Source organism: Triturus cristatus, chromosome 4_1 (assembly GCF_964204655.1).
Source record: "Triturus cristatus chromosome 4_1, aTriCri1.1, whole genome shotgun sequence".
In the NCBI taxonomy this organism is placed as follows: Eukaryota; Metazoa; Chordata; class Amphibia; order Caudata; family Salamandridae; genus Triturus; species Triturus cristatus.
The window spans coordinates 444,571,239-444,590,484 of NC_140585.1; the positions used below are offsets into that span (position 1 = coordinate 444,571,239).

General features: G+C 44.2%; 1 long non-coding RNA gene across 1 annotated transcript in view; it reads right to left on the minus strand.

Annotated features, from left to right (window-relative positions):
- The window catches only part of LOC146855099 (uncharacterized), a 284,283-nt gene that overhangs the window by 29,716 nt on the left and 235,321 nt on the right, over positions 1–19,246 (minus strand). The window contains exon 3 of the long non-coding RNA XR_014980787.1: positions 5,308–5,361. This is a non-coding gene — a long non-coding RNA (uncharacterized LOC146855099). The remainder of the gene's footprint in view (positions 1–5,307; positions 5,362–19,246) is intronic.

Sequence of the window (19,246 nt, forward strand, 5' to 3'; positions counted from 1 at the left end):
GTTTTGGAGCTCAGTTTAAAGGATAGGCAAGGCCAGTTCTCGTGTTATGGAGTTATGGTCTAAATTTCTACTGGTGAGGACTTGTTCTGATATGTTATATGACATATTGTCAATAAAGGGCATATAGTGGTGTTGGAATCTGGGACTGTCTGGAGCCAGTCCCTTGATGGAGTACGGTTACTCGCCATTATACTTTTGAACAGTATTTCTCACAATGCCTGATAAGTTTCATCACTAGTATTTATTTTACATTCAATTTGGATTATACACTCGTGTTGGACTTGGCCCTTTTTGCAGGGTCATCCCTGAACTTTTTGCCTTCCTCCTGTATTGTTTCTGACCTGTTTTTGTTGGTTTTAGGCCTTTGGACACTTTATTACTGCTGATCAGTGCTAAAGTGCACATACTCTCTGTATAAAGTGTTATGGTAATTAGTTGTCCATAATTGGTATGTTTGCCTTACTAGTAAAGTCCCTAGTAAATTGCACTATGTGTGCCAGGGCTGGTAATGCAAATGCTACTTGTGGGCCCGAAGCATTAATTCTGCCATCCACACAAGTAGCCCTAAAGAGAGAACTCAGGCCTGCCACTGCAGTGCCTGCGCGCAGTTTGCTAACTGCCATGTTGTCCTGACAAGTGCACCCACCTGCCAGGCCTTAAACTACCCTTTTCATGTGCATCAGACACCCCTATGGTAGGCCCAAGGTACCCCCCTGGGCATGGTGCAGTGTCTGTGAAAGGTAGGACACGTGCTGAGGTGTGTACCATGTCCTAATAGTGAAATACTCTCCATTTTGTTTTTCACTGTTGCAAGGCCATCTTGCCCTTAGGACAGAATGGGGAAGGCTGTGTAATATGTTTCCAGCCTATCTTTCCAGAGGCTTAAGATGGAGAGGTGAAGTTTAGTGTGCCTGAACTCACAATTTAATAACACATCTTTTTATGAAGGTGGTTTTTGAATTGTGTGTTAAGAAACCACGCTTTTAGAAGTGGCTGTTCTTTTTTGTTCTAACAATTCTGTGTGTCTCTGCCTGGTTGTGGATTGACTGTCTGGATTTGAAAGTGATAGGACCTGGGAAATGTCTTGACCCAGAGGAGGAGTAGGTGAGACAGCAAAAAGGCTGACCTGCATCTGGAGTGTAGGGGGGAGGATTAGCCCCTGGAGGTGAAGAGGCCTGGGCTGCTACCATAAAAGAATGGCTCCTCCTCCTGCTGAGTGATTGAGGAACCAGACCCCCACTATCAAAGGAAGAAGGTGTCACTGGCAGGGAGACACCCAGAACTGGTTTGGACAAGGGTCAGTGCCCCTGAACACAAAGACTTCAAAGACATTTAGGGGTATAACTATGAGAGCTGAAACCCCTGAACGTTAGACCGATCAAGACTGCTAAGGATTGAAACTACTTTGTGGTCAAGAGGAACCTCTGCCAAGGAAGAACAGCTGAAAAGACTGAAGAAAAGGACTGACCCTTGCTGTCTGTTCTGGGGCTGGCCTGCAGTTTGCTGATTTAACCAAGGAGAGTCTAAGGGACTTTGCTGTGTGCTGTGTCCCCCTGCTTGAAAGGACTTTGCTGTGTGCTGTGTCCTGAAGTAACTTGTCCCCAAGGGCCCGAGGAGAGCTGGCTCCCTGTTGTCGAAACTCAGGAACATAAAAGTTTCCAAGTGTGTCTCAGCGGCGGTGTGTGCTTGTGCTTTTTGCATCCTGAGACCCTTGTAAGCATTGCCCCGGGACTGTGTGGCCCCAAACCCAATCGAGTCTCAGCGACGCTTTGTGTGTGTGTGTGTGTGCGCAGCCTGAGACTGTTGTGGGGTCTGTGGTGCTGGTTGGAAAGTGCCCCATGACTGCAGTGCCTCCTCAGCGTGAATCATCGTCCACGCTGCTGTGTAGCTGTTTGTGGCCCGAGCCGTCATCGTAACTGAGGCTGCGGATCAAGATCGCGGCAGCCGGCCCGAGCCGCAACGTGCTGAAGGATTTCCTGAATCTAAGGAAGTCATGAGGTAATCGTGATCATTGTTCGCAAGAGGAATCTGCCCAAGATCATCTGCAATGGAGAAAGGCAGCGCCGTAACCTGTCCAGCTACAGCGTCGCCTTGAATTGAAGCTGCGTCGTTATCGGGAGCGCCCAGCAGGACATCCGACGAGCGGGGAGAGAGAGAGAGCGAGGCAGCGCATCCCCCAGGTAAGGCTTGGACTCCGGTCGGGAGCCATAAGCCTGTGTGGCCTGGGGAGGTGCAGTAGGAGTACACGATTGCTACCGTCTCTCTCCCGCTGCATCGCGTTAGACACGCTGAGTCCTCGAGCGGCCTTGGACCTGCCCGGCAGGACCAGGCCACCTTCGAAATTTCAGGACTGTTGTCTTTGATTGGGGCCTAGTGGTGCCCGCGTTAATCACATTGATTGGCCAGGTTTTATTCCTGCATTTCGAACTGCCTTATTACTTGCATTAAGGAGTGTATTACTCCTGCATTACGAACTGCCTGATTATGTGCATTGAGGATTGAATTATTCTTGCATTACGAACTGCCTTATTACATGCATTAAGGAGTGCGTTATACTTGCATTACGAACTGCCTGAGTACGTGCATTGAGGATTGCATTGTTCTTGCATTACGAACTGCCTGATTATGTACATTGAGGATTGAATTATTCTTGCAGTACGACCTGCCTCATCACTTGCATTAAGGAGTGCGTGATACTTGCATTACGAACTGCCTGAGTACGTGCATTGAGGATTGCATTATTCTTGCATTACAAACTGCCTGATTACTTGCATTGAGGATTGCATTATTCTTGCATTACGGACTGCATTAGTCTGACGATACGAACTGCATTACATTACATCAGGACTGCATTTGAATATCGTGAACTGCTCATTAATACCACAAGAACCTACAAGTGTTTGTTGGCCTAATAACCGGCAAAGTGAAATATTACGAATATGCATGATTTCCTGATAGATGAGGCACTATTGTACTGACTGTAAAATCGGGCCAGTAAAATTGCCTTGGTAAAGGGCTGCAGGGTAGCCCAGCCCTGGTCCCTGGATCCCCCTGACCAACTTCTAAGGCAAGGTTGAGCATGTAATGGACCTTAGGCAACGTCTCATCCCACCTTCCCCATCTTTTCTGTACACCCTTCACCCTATATGCCTCCCATGGAACGGTTAGCACCTGCCCAGACCTTATGGTACATGTGTTTATCAATTCCCAGGGAATTCCATGAGGAATCACAGCTGGAAAAATCTTGTCTACACTGTTATTCCCCATTCTGTGGAGTTTAACTCGTAATAGGAAGACATACGGTCAGAGATAGCAGTTATAATTGTTAGATCGGGCCACCAAGGGGCATATGTATCAAGCGATTTTTTTCTCGCAAACGCTGCGATTCGCAAAAAACAGCGTTTGCGAATAAAAAATCGCTAAACGGTATGTATGAGCCATTTTTCAGCGCAAATTTAAGGAATCGCTAATTTTGCGATTTCTTAACTTTTCGTAAGCATTTAAGAAATCGCAAATTGCGATTTCTTAAATGAAATGTAACAGGCAACAAAGTTTTGCGAAAAATCCTTAAGAAATCGCAAATTACCACCAACTTCTAGTTGGTGGTAATTTGCGAATTCTTTTAAAAATGCACTTTTTAAAATTTTAATAAGTGCCACGTGGCGCACATACATGCCCTTAGGGCATGTATGTGCGCCATATGTCCACACATGCTGATTTCAGGGGTGCATCAGGGTGTCATCTTGACACCCTTGCACCTTTGAAATTATTCTCAAATTGCGATTAGCAAATTGCGAATCGCAATTTGAGAATTACTTCCCATTCATTCCTATGGGTCTCCTGGCCCATAGAAATGAAGGGGCAGGTATTCCTTAATTGCGATTTCGCAATTTGCTAATCGCAATTAAGGAATTTTAAGAAATCGCTAAATATTAGCGATATTTTAAATACATCCCATTTTGCGATTCTCAAATAGCGATTCTCAAAAAATCGCTATTTGAGAATCGCAAATTCGGGTTTTGATACATATGCCCCCAAGTGCCTTAGCAGATATATCATCCTAATTCCTAATTTGAGTATGATTACATATTCCCCTTCAGGTTTAACTTGAAAGAAGATGAAGGAATAGGGAAGAAATTAAAGAAAATGAGAGAACAACTGAAAGAAAGGTTAATGGATGAATCTAAAACAGCAAAAAGAAAGTGGAGAAACAGAAAGGAAGGAAAACAGGACAGAGGTAAATAAGGAAGGCATTTTGTCAGAAAGGGAAGAGGGCGAGAGTCAAAGAGCTAGGTATAAAATAAGCTATTTTAACAGATTAAATGTGACAAAGGATTCTGAAATACAGGTGAGAAAGGATTGTTGTTTAGTGGTTAAACTGACTTTGGTATTTGTGAATCCTGGGTTCAAATTCCATCCTTGGCTGGAAATCATACAATCATGGACAAATCATTTAATTTCCGAGTCCTAAAATGGAAATACTCTAAATGCATTTGTAAAATTGTTAATGTATCGACTGGAATATAATTTTGCAATTCAAAGATGAAAACAATAGCACTTGATGTTTATGATTTCTATCCTCTCACAAAACCTGTACAATGTACATCACTGTACATCACTCCATTGCTTCCCATCAAACCTCATTCTCCCTATAAAAATACCAATACAAACATATATGTATACTTACAAATGAAAGATAATGCAAGAAAGAACAATTTAAGGTTACTGTGAGTGATCGTGACAGAGCTAGTGAAAGAGAAGAAGAGAGAGGGAGGGAAGGAGAATGATACAGCTAAATATTTCTATCCAGCATTGACATGGAAGTGGAATATGTTGGGTTGTGACAGAAAAGGAGGAGTTGATTCATATGGATGGGTGAATTACTAGGGATGATACGTTAAGGGAGAAATCTGGGATAGCTGAGAAGCATAAACAAGGGAAAAAGTGGTGGAAAGTATTTATGGAGATACATCCAAACAGGGAGAGAAAGAAGGGAGAGAATGAAAGGTACTGATTAAGTTAGGCAGATCATTGGGAAGAATAGCCACGCATACCAGTAGGACATACATGGATGTTGATTCACCAAAATGACAGGGGTAGCGAAAGTGACATCACATGCCCATTGACCTTAATGACATCACTAGTAGTGATAGCATATGATTTGTGATCCTGAAATTTCCCAGGAGGTCATGTCGCATGACCTTAACCCTCATGACATCACAATAAGTGACATTGTTGAAACTCCGTAATAGCTGCATGATTAATATAACAAGATGGACACACTTGTCAGTTTTAAATACCACCTACCTTAGGGTGCTGACGTGATCGCTGAAAGTTCTGGATTTGAGATGCAGCTGAGATCTGCAAAGGGCACATTTTGGGTGAAATCATGGATAGGATAGAAATGAAGATAAAACATTGTGAGTGAAGCACAAGAAGGAGCCTGGTTCACCTGGGGATAATAGGGTAACCATGTAGGTGTGACAATGGAAGATATGTAGGGAAGACAATGACCAGAAATGGAGGTTTTAATGAGTGGTTGGTGCAAAAGGAAGACAGAGGTAGAAAGCAATTTCAAGGAATGAAGGGGATTGGCATAGAGGTGGAATATTGAGCCTCATGATCAATTGGGGAAGCTGAAGACACAATGAGAGGTTTAGAGGTAGAATGGAGAGATTGAGATATGGGAAAAAGAGCACTGGGAGAGAATGGATGGAGGATGATATATTGAGATTGAGGCAAAAGAATGAAAGGTGTTAGTTGAAGTGGAAAAATTAGTAGTTTATAGGAAAGTGAGGGAAACTGGAATAGATGGAAGAAAGAGGACAGGTGACAGTCAGGCTGAAATTGCGAGACGTAAATTGAAAGTTTAAGAAGGGCATGGAGAGATGGGGCAACTGTAGTACAGGCACAAATGTAGTTATAAGTAGAATTTCAAAGATAAGTTGAGTAAAGGACGGAGGAAAAAATTAAAGGGATGGAAGGACAGTAAAAGATGGGTTTGATAAAATGAAACTCAGAGATGAGATGGCTTGTAGCTCTAGAGGTGAGAGGAAGATAGATAGCAATTGACGAAAGTGTGAAAGCTTGAGATGATGTTTTATCATGAGCTCTAGAGGGAAATAGGGATGAGTGAGATGAAGTGTATAGGTGGTGAAGAGAGAGCAGAGGTAGAAATTTGGTGAGATGGAGTAATAGGGTGACTGGGAGAGAGAGAAGAAAGCATAAGGAAAGCAGAGATGAAGAAGGGAGAAAAGGTAGAGGGGATAAGGAATAGATAGATATTAAACAAGAGGGTGACATACAGAGACAGAAGTGAGAAATTAAGTAATAATTATTTGTTTCTCATGTAGCTCATCACTTCACCTGCTCTTTGCATAACAGGTGTTATTTTTAGGCGGTTTAATAGTATTTCATTTCCTGACTTCGGAAGGATGGAATGTTGAGTCAACCTTGCGGGACCTAAACTTGCGACCTGCAGCTTACCCTTATATTTCATCAAGTCCTTTACTCACAGAGTTTTAACTCCTATATAGTGAGAGAATGGGACATGTATAGATGAGCCAAGAACCATCAGTGACATTCAAACAGAATGCTGGTGCAAGGGAATAGCCAGAGAGTGCTAATTTAGAAGTTGGCTGCTTATTGGTGTAACTGTCTGCTTTCCGAAGTGAATCCATTACCGGTGGAGTTGGGGCTAGAAGTGTACGTAATGCAGGATGAATGTTTATAAATATCTTTCCATTACTTGCAGGCCTATTTAGACATCGGTGCAGATAGAAAGTGTAATTAAACCGTAGTGTGAAACATATTTGCACTGGGCAGCAGGTCATATATGTTCTTTATTATACCTTTGTAAATTAAGAAGTTATACATGAAGGTGTGCATATAAAACTGGGTCTTATAAGAGTTTAGGAAGACTGATAAATTTAGCCTATTTTCTAAGTTGCTTGTAAGTGACGTTTAGATGTCATGTCATGAAATTAAGACGTTCTCATTTTGAAGATCTCCCGCAAACTTCCTAAAAGTTATGGCATAAATATTCCTGTAAATCATATATTTTCATAGCCTTACAAATTAAATCCACAGACCATACCTTCAAGTGGAATTCCGAAAAATATAAAAAAAAATAGACAGATGGTACTCATAAAGGTGACCGTGTAGGAAACCAATACATTAAATTTGGCGTGTATAGAAAATAATTGTTCCAAACTAAAGAAATGTTTCTCTTTTATACAGCAGTAAGTTCATACACCCTCAGGCAGCAGGTCACGGAAGATGCCGCAGTGCTGCTGACTAGAACATGTCTGCTAATTGTGCTAAAGGCTGAAAAATGTATGCACATTTTAAACCTAGGTACACATGAATATTGTAACATAAATAATCTTCCACACACAGCCGTTTCTAGCACATAAAACCATCTATCCTCTGCTAATATTACTGTTAACTAATCCTTTAGACCCCCCGGGTATTGCAGGCAAATCGCGTCGACCGAGTCTTTTCTAGAACCCAGTTTGACTCCTGCTCTGCTGGCATCATTACTTCATCTACTGCTTGTCAAACACTTTGCTTCTAACGTCCGTTAATTATAACCTTATCATTCCTTTCATTTATTATGCATTTATTCTGTGGAACGGTAAACATCAGTGACTCCTGAAAGGCATAGCATGGAGCTATTATGTCATCCTTCTTCTGGGAAGATCACTTCGAATGCACCGGTCTTAATGTGTTGCATTCATTAAAGAAAACACATTTGCGCTGGTAACGTACATTGTGCAATAATGATTTGAGGATACGCACAAGGTGATACTCATTCTACCTGTTGCAGTTAAAGGCGTGCATTTGCTAGTTACTCACAGTAACGATGCATTTTGATTATTTAAAGGGGTCTCGCAGTGGACTTTCAGAATATTAACCTGATGTTATTTTCTTACTATCAAATAGGAAATTTTGGCAATTTTATGATGTGCATAGAGGCATATTTAACACATAAAACCACCTAATGCTACATAATAACCGTGAATGTGGTGATGATTCAAATTTAATGATTTTTTATCTGAAGAACTCCGCTCAGGAGCATTAGGAAAGAATGAGGGGCGATGCCGGTGGAGTGGGTGGGCTTAAAATAAAGAGCACATGCTGAAAACAAAGAAGCACTTCCATTGAGTGCTAAACAAGTGAGGGCATGGATCAGTAATCCATACTATCTTTAAAAGGGGTGACACAGGCGATATGCCTCTTCCTGGAAGACTTAATTTTGAACCATCTAAAGCTGAAACGATTATCGCAGTTTTTTTCAATAGACCGGGCCCACAGAGCAGTGGGTGGACAAACCTCGCCCTGGAGCGCCCCTCGCACCATCATTGCCCGTATCTTGAATTTTAGGGATAGAAACACCATTTTGCAGGCTGCACGGATGCAGGGAGATCTCCGCCATGGAAATGCGACCATCTGGTTTTTTCCAGACTTCACGCTCCATGTTCAACGGCGGCGGCGCTCCTTTCAGGGGGTCAAGGGGCCCTTAGAGAGCAGAACGTGAAGTACATGATGCTCTTTCCAGCTCGCCTGAAAATCCTAGACAATGGGAAAGCTTACTTTTTTGACAAACCGGATGAAGCGAGTGACTGGTTGGAAGGCAGGCGAACTTTACGCCACCGAGGAGGGTAAAGGCAGTCTGCGACAGACCCGGGCCAGGAGCACCATGATCTTGAGGCTGGGGGATCACCCAGTGGCTAGATGAACTGATGGAGAGACAGACAAGTATCGTGTGGGACGTTCCTTGGTCAGCTGCCGCTTGAATGAGCTCCCTGGCAGGGCACATTGTGGGGGGTGGGATTGCCCTGGAGGGTGCTTGAGAGTTAAGAAGCCCTTCAGATGCTTAGACCTGGACCTTTTGAATGTCTGTTTATTACTGTATTGTGACCAGTGCCTGATATAACTGCCTGTTTTTATGTTGGGGGCACTGATGCGAGACAAGGGGCCTCTCTGGTGGGGGGCTTGGCCGGGAGGTTTAGATAATGGGCTGACCATCCCAGGCAGCAGTCAGATCTCACTTCTGCACTGGAGGCTAGACCATGACCCCTAGAAATTGGTTTTCTATGTTACTGTGGGCGACAGGCACTCTGCAGGTTTGGATGGTGGGAGGTTGGGGACTCACCAACCAGGGATGCAGGGAGGGGGGTGTTGGGGTTGTTGTTTGTTTTGTTTGTAGGGGGGAGATGCTTGACACGTTGGCATAGATACAGAGGATACAAAGACTTATTCTAGATTCAATGAGTCACAGTGGGACAAAAGTGCTAAAATGGTGGCACATGCGGGTTTTACGATCAGCTCACGAGGTGTTGGTATTATAAGAAACTCCTTTCCCCTCACCGTGAGCTCCACGTGGACAGACGATCAGGGCAGATATATAGGAGTCACGGGTCTGTGGGAAGGACACATCATAACATTAAGTCAGTGTACATACCACCTGGCCTGCAAATACCACATTTAAAGCCCTGGGCACTATTTTACATTCACTACCAAAAGGTCTTCTAGTGATTGGAGGCGACTTCAACTCAGTGGCCTCGGGCGCGTTAGACCGCCACACTCCACGTGAGATAGGACCATCTTCTCGATGGCTGCCTGACTTCCTTGATGCTCTAGGGCTAGCTGGAGAACATACAAACCAGAAAAAATCCAACACACTTTCCACTCCGGGGCCCACCTCAGCCTCTCCTGCATAGAGTACATCCTAGTCCCCGCTTCACAAGTCACTCACATCCACAAAATCAGACATTTAGCTAGGGGCATCTCCGATCATTCCCCGGTGTGGGTGCAAATAGTCCTTAGCCAGGTAAGGGTGGGGAAAATTGCCCCCATTAACCCGTGGTATCTCCAGGACCCTGTAATCCGTAAAGACCTCATCTAAGCCATAGATAATTACTTTCAAGAAAACGAAGGGACCGTGGACTCCTCCCAGACCCTGTGGGAAGCTTTTAAGTCAGTAATATGGGGACAAGCCCTGTCACTAATAGCTGGGATGAAGAAAGATAGACAGAAAGAGATCTCAGAAGCCGAGGTAGAGATCTACCAGCTAGAAGGGGAATTGGAAACTGAGATTACTCCAGAGAAACTACACCTGCTACGCCTCAAACAAGACGATTACAAGGCTCTGGCAACTGATAGGGCCAAAAGTCTGGGGAAGGAAAAATTAGGCAGAATATACGACCTGGGAGACAAAGCGGGGAATCTAATCGCTTGGCTCAATAATAAGGAGTGGGCAAGTAGACTGGTTGCGGAACTCAGGGGTACGGTTAGTATTTCCATAACTGACCCACAAGATATTGCAAATCAGTTTGCCAGCCACTTCAGTGCTGTGTACACGACCGGTGCACCCTATACTGAGGATGACTGTCACGAGTTACTGCATGACATAGCGCTCCCCACAGTGTCTGAAGAAGACTGTAACTTTTTAGAAAGCAATTTGACAACAGACGAAATAGCGCAGGCCATTAGATCGCTACACTCGGGGAAGGCCCTTGGTCCCAATGGTATACCAATTGAACTGTACAAACTCAGGCCTGACAAATTAGCCCCATACTTAAAAGCCATGTTTGATGAAAGCAAGGAGCTGGGGATGTTACCAATGGACCAAAGGGTGGCGACATTAGTCACAATCCATAAAGAGGGTAAACCCAAGACTGGCTGCGCCTCATACAGACCGTTTTTGCCACTAAACGCAGAGCCCAAAATTCTAGCCAACCTCCTTGCCAATCGCTTAGTCAAAATAATTGGGCGTCTTGTACATTCTGATCAGTCAGGCTTCATGCCACACCGCAACACGGTGCTGAACGTGTGCAGAATGGATGGGGTTCTGGGGAGTGTAGCCACGATCCAGGAACCAGCTATAATTGTGTCATTAGATGCGACCATGGCATTTGATACCATCAAATGGCCATATCTCTTGGAAGTGCTTGCGAAAAAGGGGTTTGGTCTGGGCTTCACTCAGTGGGTGCACCTCTTGTATTCAGAACCCATGGCACAGGCTGTAGTCAACAATAAAAAGTCAGATACCTTCACACTGAGTCGGGGGACCCGTCAGGTGTGTCCTCTTTCCCCTCCTCTGTTTGCCCTAGCCTTGGAATCATTGGCGGCATGGATTAGGGGGGACCCAGTAGAATGAGGTCTGCGTTGTTCCCTTGACTGGGAAGACCGTATTTCATTATACGTAGATGACATCCTATTGTACCTGGCCTCCCCCAGGAAGTCCCTAGTGGCGGTCCTGGACATCCTGGCAATATTTGGCAGACACTCTGGATTCTCCATCAACTGGAGTAAGTCCCTCCTGTACATCCTCAAAGAAACCCTCCCTCTCTACCACAGGACTGCCCAATCCAAATTAGCTTAGTGGGCTTCAAATATCTGGGAATCTTTGTCTCCTTGGACAAAACACTCTGTTTAATCACAATCTTCTCCCGCCACTACAGAGGCTTAAACGTGATATAGCAAGTTGGAAAATGCTTCCTCTTTCGCTACTGGGCAAAGCGGCTCTCTTTAAAATGATGTTGTTACCCCGTCTTTTGTATGCCTAGCAGAATTCACTAGACCCTGTCCCAATGACGTACTTTAAAGAAATCAAGGCCTTCCAGAGGGACTTGTTGTGGGACGGGAAGCCTCGCATTGCATTGAACAAACTCATGCTGAATTGGTATGATGGGGAAATTGGCTTCCCAGATATAAAAAAGTACTACTGGGCGGTGCATCTTGCGGCTATCCATCACGGTACCTTAGGTCGCCCTGATGATCCCGGGCATATCATGGACAGGTGGCTCCTTCCAGGAGGGAATTATAACAGGGCGCTTTATTCAAAACCCTCCCGATACCCACTGACGGGCCCAACTAAGGACTTGGTCCATATTTGGCATACCGCCACCAAAACCCTAGGATGGGGACAGAAACTCACATTGGCAACCCCCTTATGGGACTCCGAAAAGCTGGGTAATTTATGGTAGTCGAAGGGATTCGATGGGCGGGAACTCATTGGGATCTCGCAAATGTAAGATATGTGGGAGAAGGGCGAAGTGAAGACATTTTCCTCTCTACAGTGACAGCATGAGTTGGTTGCTTTTGATACACACAGGTACACCATGCACTACAATCACACCTCTCTAATGGCTCCTCCCCCCGAATCCTCTCCTTTGGAAGATAGATTGCTAGATGGCAACCTGCCTGAGAAAACCATATCGTTAACTTATAAGAAATTGATCAATAATATGGCAGACCCCCTCCAGCCACTACGGGTGAATGGGTAAGGGATGGCATTGAACTTGATGATGAAGAGTGGCAAGAGGCGGTATCTTCCCCAAGAGTGGTGGCAATCTCAGCTAGACTCCGGCTAGTTCAACTCAAAATTCTCCATAGAGTGTATATTACAGGGCCTCGTCTGGTACAAATGGGTAGAGCAGAAGGAGGAGAATGTAGGCGAAGATGTAGCCAAGAACGCACATTCATACACATAATATGGGAATGCGAATACCTACAATCCTATTGGCGAAAAATACATGACAATTAATGTTGGCAAAGAGGAATGTTGCACAATTGTGGGGAGCGGTGCAACCACCTACAGTGGAGGCTTGGAAAACAGACCTCGACTGGTGCATGTATAGAGAAAAGACTGTTTACATGGCCCGGGGTTGCCCTAAAAAATGGTCCAGAATTTGGAGCACGTGGAACTCCAACAGAGGAGATATCTGCAGCCCACCACATAGCATTGACCAGGATGATTCCCCTTCCCCGTAACCTGTCCTTGCAGTGTAATGTTGCACAGAGCTGTTCCTCATTGTCTTAGCTAAGTAAGAATGTACTGATTTCTCTGTACTGTATATCTTATGTTGATGAATGTTAATAAAAAGAAATATAAAAAAATAAAAAAAAGAAGGCACTTACCTGCGCAGCTTCCGCCTCCCCTGCCTTCAATGAAAAAACTCCTATGTTGTACATATTTGCACGCAATAAAATATTTGGGATGGAGCGGCTAACTCTGCACCTCCATGGAGTCAGAGTTTTGCCTACCTCCACATTCGCAACAGAGCACAGAGTAGGCAAATCTCCGCAAACTCCGCTGCCGGAGCGGAGTTACCCACCCAGGGTTACTCAATATCAGTCTTTAGAAGCAGTTTTGTGAAGCATTGCAGTAGCTGTAAGCCTCTGACCTATTGAATATCAGGACTTCATCTGCTTAGTTAAAAAATATCCTTAACAGATCCACCAGACTTCTTTCTATGCAAGAAGACAAAGAGAACCCTAGAAAACCGTGCTCACGCCTAGCAAAGTAATACGTCTTATGATTCTCTAAAGCCACAAGCATATTTCGACTGGGGTTTTCACACCTCCTTAAACTTAAATTTGTGTGCCTTCACCTATGTGTCCGGTCAGCTCTGGAACAACCAGCCAAGACAAATTGCAGATTGTGGTGTGGAAAAAGAAACCTTAATGCACATCCTCTGCCTCTGCCTGGCTACTCTATTAGACCGGAGAAGGATGCTGCGGGGCTCCTTCCATCAGGCAGCTGTTTATATATGCAAGCAAGCCCTTATCGCTGCACTAAACCAAAAATGTAAAAAGCTTAACATCATGGCGGTGAGGGTTGTTGAAATTTTTGAAGCCAGAACAAAGGTTACGGGGAAAAACAGAAGTCTTACACAGTAACAGTAAGTAGTCCAGACACCGAGAGACATAAAAATATAGCAGCCTATTAGGATGGCGGGCGGACCCTAGCGGTGCTAGGACCGGCCGCCAGTGGTGCGGTGGTCCTGCACCGGCAATTAGGATGCCACCGTGGCGGTGGCATCCGCTATTCCCCGCATTGTGGCGGGCGGTGCTCACAGCACCGCCTGCCACAATACTGGGAATGCACGTTGTGCATTGTCATGCACAAGGTGACAGGCACCGCACGGTGCCTGTCACCTTGTGCATGACAATGTAGGGGGGTACCATAGGTACCCCCATGTGCTACCCCCAATAATCTGGGGCCCGCAACGGGCCCCCGAAAGCAACATCCGCCTGGCTTTCCATGGCGGGGTCTCCGCCATGGAAAGCCCTGCACCACTGCCCATGCTAATATGGATGGCGGTGTCTAGCAGACACCGTCACCATATTCAGCCCCTTTTCTGCCCGGTCGACCAGCAGAAAACAGGTGGATGGTCCTTCCATCCGCCGGGTCCCCCCCGCCATACTAATATGGCGGGGGGAAATGGGTGGCGGGCGGGGTATGATGTGGGGTGGATCGCCACCGCCATGCAGGCGGTGGCGATCTGCCCTACATCTTAATAGACCCCAAAGGTCGCATATTAACAGATTCTAGACCAAACCCATAATGTAGACTGACAGAGGTGGGATAGTGGTTGACGAGCATGAGCAATGACATCAGAGATCATTGCCGGAATAATGCACAGGTACACAATGCTACACTGAGGGCCGCAAATTGTCATGCTCATCGGCTTTATTGGTTGTGGCCGCTACAATACAGATCAGCTAGACAAGCACTTGACCATGCACTGACACTTTGAATGTTCCTGTAAAACAAAGCAAATTAATATCCTGGGACATATTCTTAAAATGCCTTTTTAGGTCAGGTCCAGACATTATGAACTTCGACACATACTTGATGCTCAAGTCAGACTTTCGAAGTATTAAAAAAAAAATTACTTTTCATTTATTTTTTAGGGGTTTTTGTTTTTAAACTGAAAAAGTTTGTAACTATAACTCATTTAGACATGGATACTTTGCAGGATTGTAATGTTATTACTACTTCTTTAATGTTTGTTCGTCTAATGGTTTTAATTAACTGTACACTTTTAATAATAGATAAATCAAAACAGGTAATGACAAAAGAAATCACAAAAAAAGTAATTTCATGAAGTCAACCCGAGAAGGCTACACTACAGTTAATCAAAAGCAAGGGTAAAAGAGCTGTTCTTTGGTGGAGGGACAAACACAGAATAGGATAGGGAAGACATCTAACATTAAATAGAAGGGAACAGAGCTGTACAAGAAAGCCATTTAATAATCATGATCAAGAGTTGACTCAATGGAGTACTGTATACAATGCTGTGTCTGACAACGTTGCACCACACAGATATTTACAACATTCACAAATACAGGACACATCACAATAGGCAACACAAGTAAAAACATTAGATTGGTTTTTAGGGCCGCAAAAATAGGGGCTCATTTATGAGCCCCTGCGTCACTTTTGCGCCGCCGGTGCGTCACTTTTTGTGACGCACCAGTGGCATAAAACATGCGCCATGTTGCGCCCTATTTACAAAGTGACGCATCTAGGTAGATGCGTCACTTTGTAAACCCCTGCGCCACATTATACCTGCGCCAGGTATAATGTATGCAAGGGGGGCATTTTGACGCAAAAAAGGGTCGTAGAAGTGACGCAGTGAAATCTACGAGATTTCACTGCGCCACTTCTAGTGTGCAAATGCGTCAATTTCTTGCGCCTGCCTCACAGCAGGCGTAAGACTGACGCAGGCCCTTTCACATGGGGCTTGCCCCATGTGAAAGGACACATTGCTGGAGTTGCATCACTTTTGTGACACACTCCAGCGATGCGTCACTTTTGCGCCTACAGATACATCAGAAATACTGACGTATCTGTGACTCCTTGCGACATGATGCGTCATACTGTAAATATGACGCATCACTGGAGTCGCAGGGAGGGCGCAGTGAAAAGTGGCGCATCACTGTTTTCACGCAGTGATGCGTCACTTTTCATAAATGAGGCCCTTAGTCTTTTCAAAGGCCTTTCAATTATACGTGGTATTATTAACGAATGTAGTGGTAGTCAGTGTTACAACCTCATAAGAATGAAAGACCTAATGATCTTACTAGGCTGCCAACTGCAAATCCGACCCCTTTTCACCAACAAACCGTTAACGTGATGAATTGTATTCCCATGTTATTGTGATTTGCATTTTTGTTAAATAAAGGTGTGACATATTCAGATAAATTTAGCCTTACAGACCAAAGCATTACAGTTATTTAATAAGTTTCTCTCTGCTTCAAATGCAACAGAGATTGATAAGAACGCCACCTAATCATGAGGAAGGGTTGATTCTGTGAAGTAATAATGCAGTGTGATATAAATGTATTATATGTGGCAATGTTTGGATGCTGAGAGACATGGGCTCATTTAGAGTTTGGGAAGGGGAACGTTTGTGAGGTTGATTGTGTACCGGTGCTCAGTGGTGGTTCCTCTGCAATGGAGGAGGAGCATCGCACCACTGCCTGGTGTAGAGCCAGCAAACAAAAAATAAAACAATGCTTTGTAATATCCATGCTTGTCAGGGTTTGTAAATGTCCATGGAAAATTTAGCAAATTATATATGGAATAAAATACCCTATGCCCAACATTACCGGGCTAGTGAGGTTTCCTATGATTTCCATGACCCTTTAGAGGAATGAGGCAGAAGGCTGACATTTATAACGTCATGGAACTTTGGGGTGACTTGCAATGCCCTTATAAGGTACAGCTGGGGTATTACATTGCTTATAATTCATTGTCATACTATCACACTTCGCACAACCAGTTTGGGGGCATATTTACAACGAGGCGATAAAAAATTATCGCCGCTTTAGCGGCCGTTCTCGGCCGAAAAGCAGCGATAATTTTATCGCTATATTAGCAAGGCCACGCTAACGCGTGAAACCTTGCTTTAGCGTGGGGATGTCTAACGCCCAGCTTTGCATCTCTAATGAGATGCAAAGTGGGCGTTCCTGAACTGACATGATAAGAGCAATGTCGCTAAGCGACATTTCTCCTATCATCAAGCCCCACGCTATGAAGCATAGCGTCAGTAAAAGTAGCGATAACACCTGTTATCGCTACTTTCCTAACACCTGCTTCAGGACTGACTTAGCCATGATATCCTATGGAAGGTGGATATCATGGCTAAGTTTGTGAGTCCCTATCAACTAGCTAACGTGAGATTATCGCTGGGTTTCCAGCGATAATCTCACGTTAGCCAGTTAGAGCTAGGATTTTTATCGCTGATGAGATAAGCGTTGCTAATAGCACGCTATCTCAGCGATAAAATTCGGCGCTAGCCGGCGATAATTATCCGAGCGCTAAGTGCGCTCAGTGATAATTATCGCCGGTTGTTGTTGATATGCCCCTTAGATCTTTGGTATCTGCCTCTGCTATATGAAAGAGAGAGTATGGTGACAGACATAAAGAATAAAAGTAAAATTTGTAGTGTGAAATAAAACAAACTTGCAAGCAGAAAGTAATATAAAAAAAACTGTTAGAAGTAGTTTACTGTAAATCAGGTTAGAAAATTGGTTTGGGTCAGATTGTATAGAAACATGCACAGATTGTATCTTTGCTGCAGTGACCTAGAGTGTAGAAACAAAAACACATGTTGCCATAAATATCTCCTTTCGAATGGACTTGTGAGAGGGTAGCCTGGATCTCTGAAAGTATCCTGTGCATGCAAGATAAAAATGAAATGCTCTGGTGTAGATTCAAAGAGCGCTAGTTGTTGTAGAGCTGATGAGATGCCTGGTGGTGTGACACCCAAAAGTTCAATGACAGTTTGCAAATGCTTTAAAACATGCTATAAGATGTGTCTGAAGCTGAGGAAACATAATCATGTGAAACTACTCAAGTACTCTCTATTGTTTCCCTTGGATTTTTGGCACAAGTTTATAAAAATTATTTTACTTACTTATTTTTTGTGATTTCTAAAGCGCAAGCATGACCCAAGGGTATCTGAGCGCTGTACATATGATTGTAAACATAACCAACGAGCTGATACATAAAGACGAAATGTCTAACAAAAACATAGAGCAATGTTTAAAATATGAGTAAGATATGGTATATTGTCACATAACTATTATTAACCGCCCGCTATTCATTTATGAGTCACTGAGATAGGTTCTCTGGGATGTTTCCAGGGATGTTATAGTTAGAAAATAGAATTAGAAAAAGCCTTGGCAATTCACTGGAAAAAAAACAAAGGTTACAAGGGCTTTATGGTTAGGCTCATATTAAACTCGTAGAAAACCATAGAAATTCAGCAGTTATAGTTACCTGCGCTAACTTATGCCCCGCAGTGCACTGCTTATGACCTCACATATTACATCACTCATGACATGGTCAGTAACCTCACTGGTGACATCTCAAATGACATCATTGGTGGCATAGCTTATGACATCATCCAGTAAGTGTAGAGTGATACTATTTCCAATGTATGTCACCTGAGTGGCTGTGAGACTGTCTGAATCTGTCTGTGAGTGGCTGTATGGGTGAATACGTGGGTGTGTGAGTAGCTGTATTGGTGAGTGAGTGACTATGTGAATGTCTATGTGTGGGTGAGTTGGTCTGTGTGAGTGCCTCTATGAGTGACTAAATGTGTGTGTGATTGACTATCGGTGGGTGAGTATCTGTCTGAGTGCCTATATAGGTGGACGAGTGGGTGTGTGAGGTGCCAGATGGGTGGGTGAGTAACTGTGTGAGTGTGTTGTCAGTGGCTGTATTGGTGACTGAGGGCCTATGTGAGTGGCTCTAGGGGTGGGAGACTGGGTGTGCAAGTGACTGTATGAGTCACAGTGGCTGTGTGAATTGCTCTATGGGTGAGTGACTGGGTGTGTAACTGGGTGTATGGGTGAGTTAGTACTTGTTTGAGTGGGTGTATGGGTTAGTGAGTGGGTGTGTAAGAGGTTGTATTTTACCCTAATTATCTGTGTGAGTGGCTGTATAGGTGAGTGAGTGGATATGTGAGTGTTTGTATAGATGTGTGAATTGGTATGTAAATGATTGTGTGAGTAAGGGAATTGGTGTGTGAGTGGCTGTTTGGGTGACTGGGGAGCTCTGTTACTAGATGTATGGGTGAGTGAGTGACTGTATGAGTTGTTGTATGGATTTGTGAGTGGGTGTGTGAGTGGTTGTGTGGGTCTGTGAGAGTTTGTATGAGTGTGTGAGTGAGTATGTGAGTGGTTGCGTGGATGTGTGACTGTTTCTGTGGATGATGTCATCAGTGATGTCATTTGAGATGCCATCAGTGATGTACTCAGTTATGTCACTGATCATGACATGAGTGATGTGAATGTGAGGTGATAAGCAGTGCATTGCAGGGGTATAAGTTATAGTTAGCTAAGGAAAATATAACTGCTGCACTCCTTTGGTTTTGTACACGTGTAATGTGAGCCTAACATCCCTGTAACCTTTGGCTTTTTTCAGTGGATTTCTAAGGTT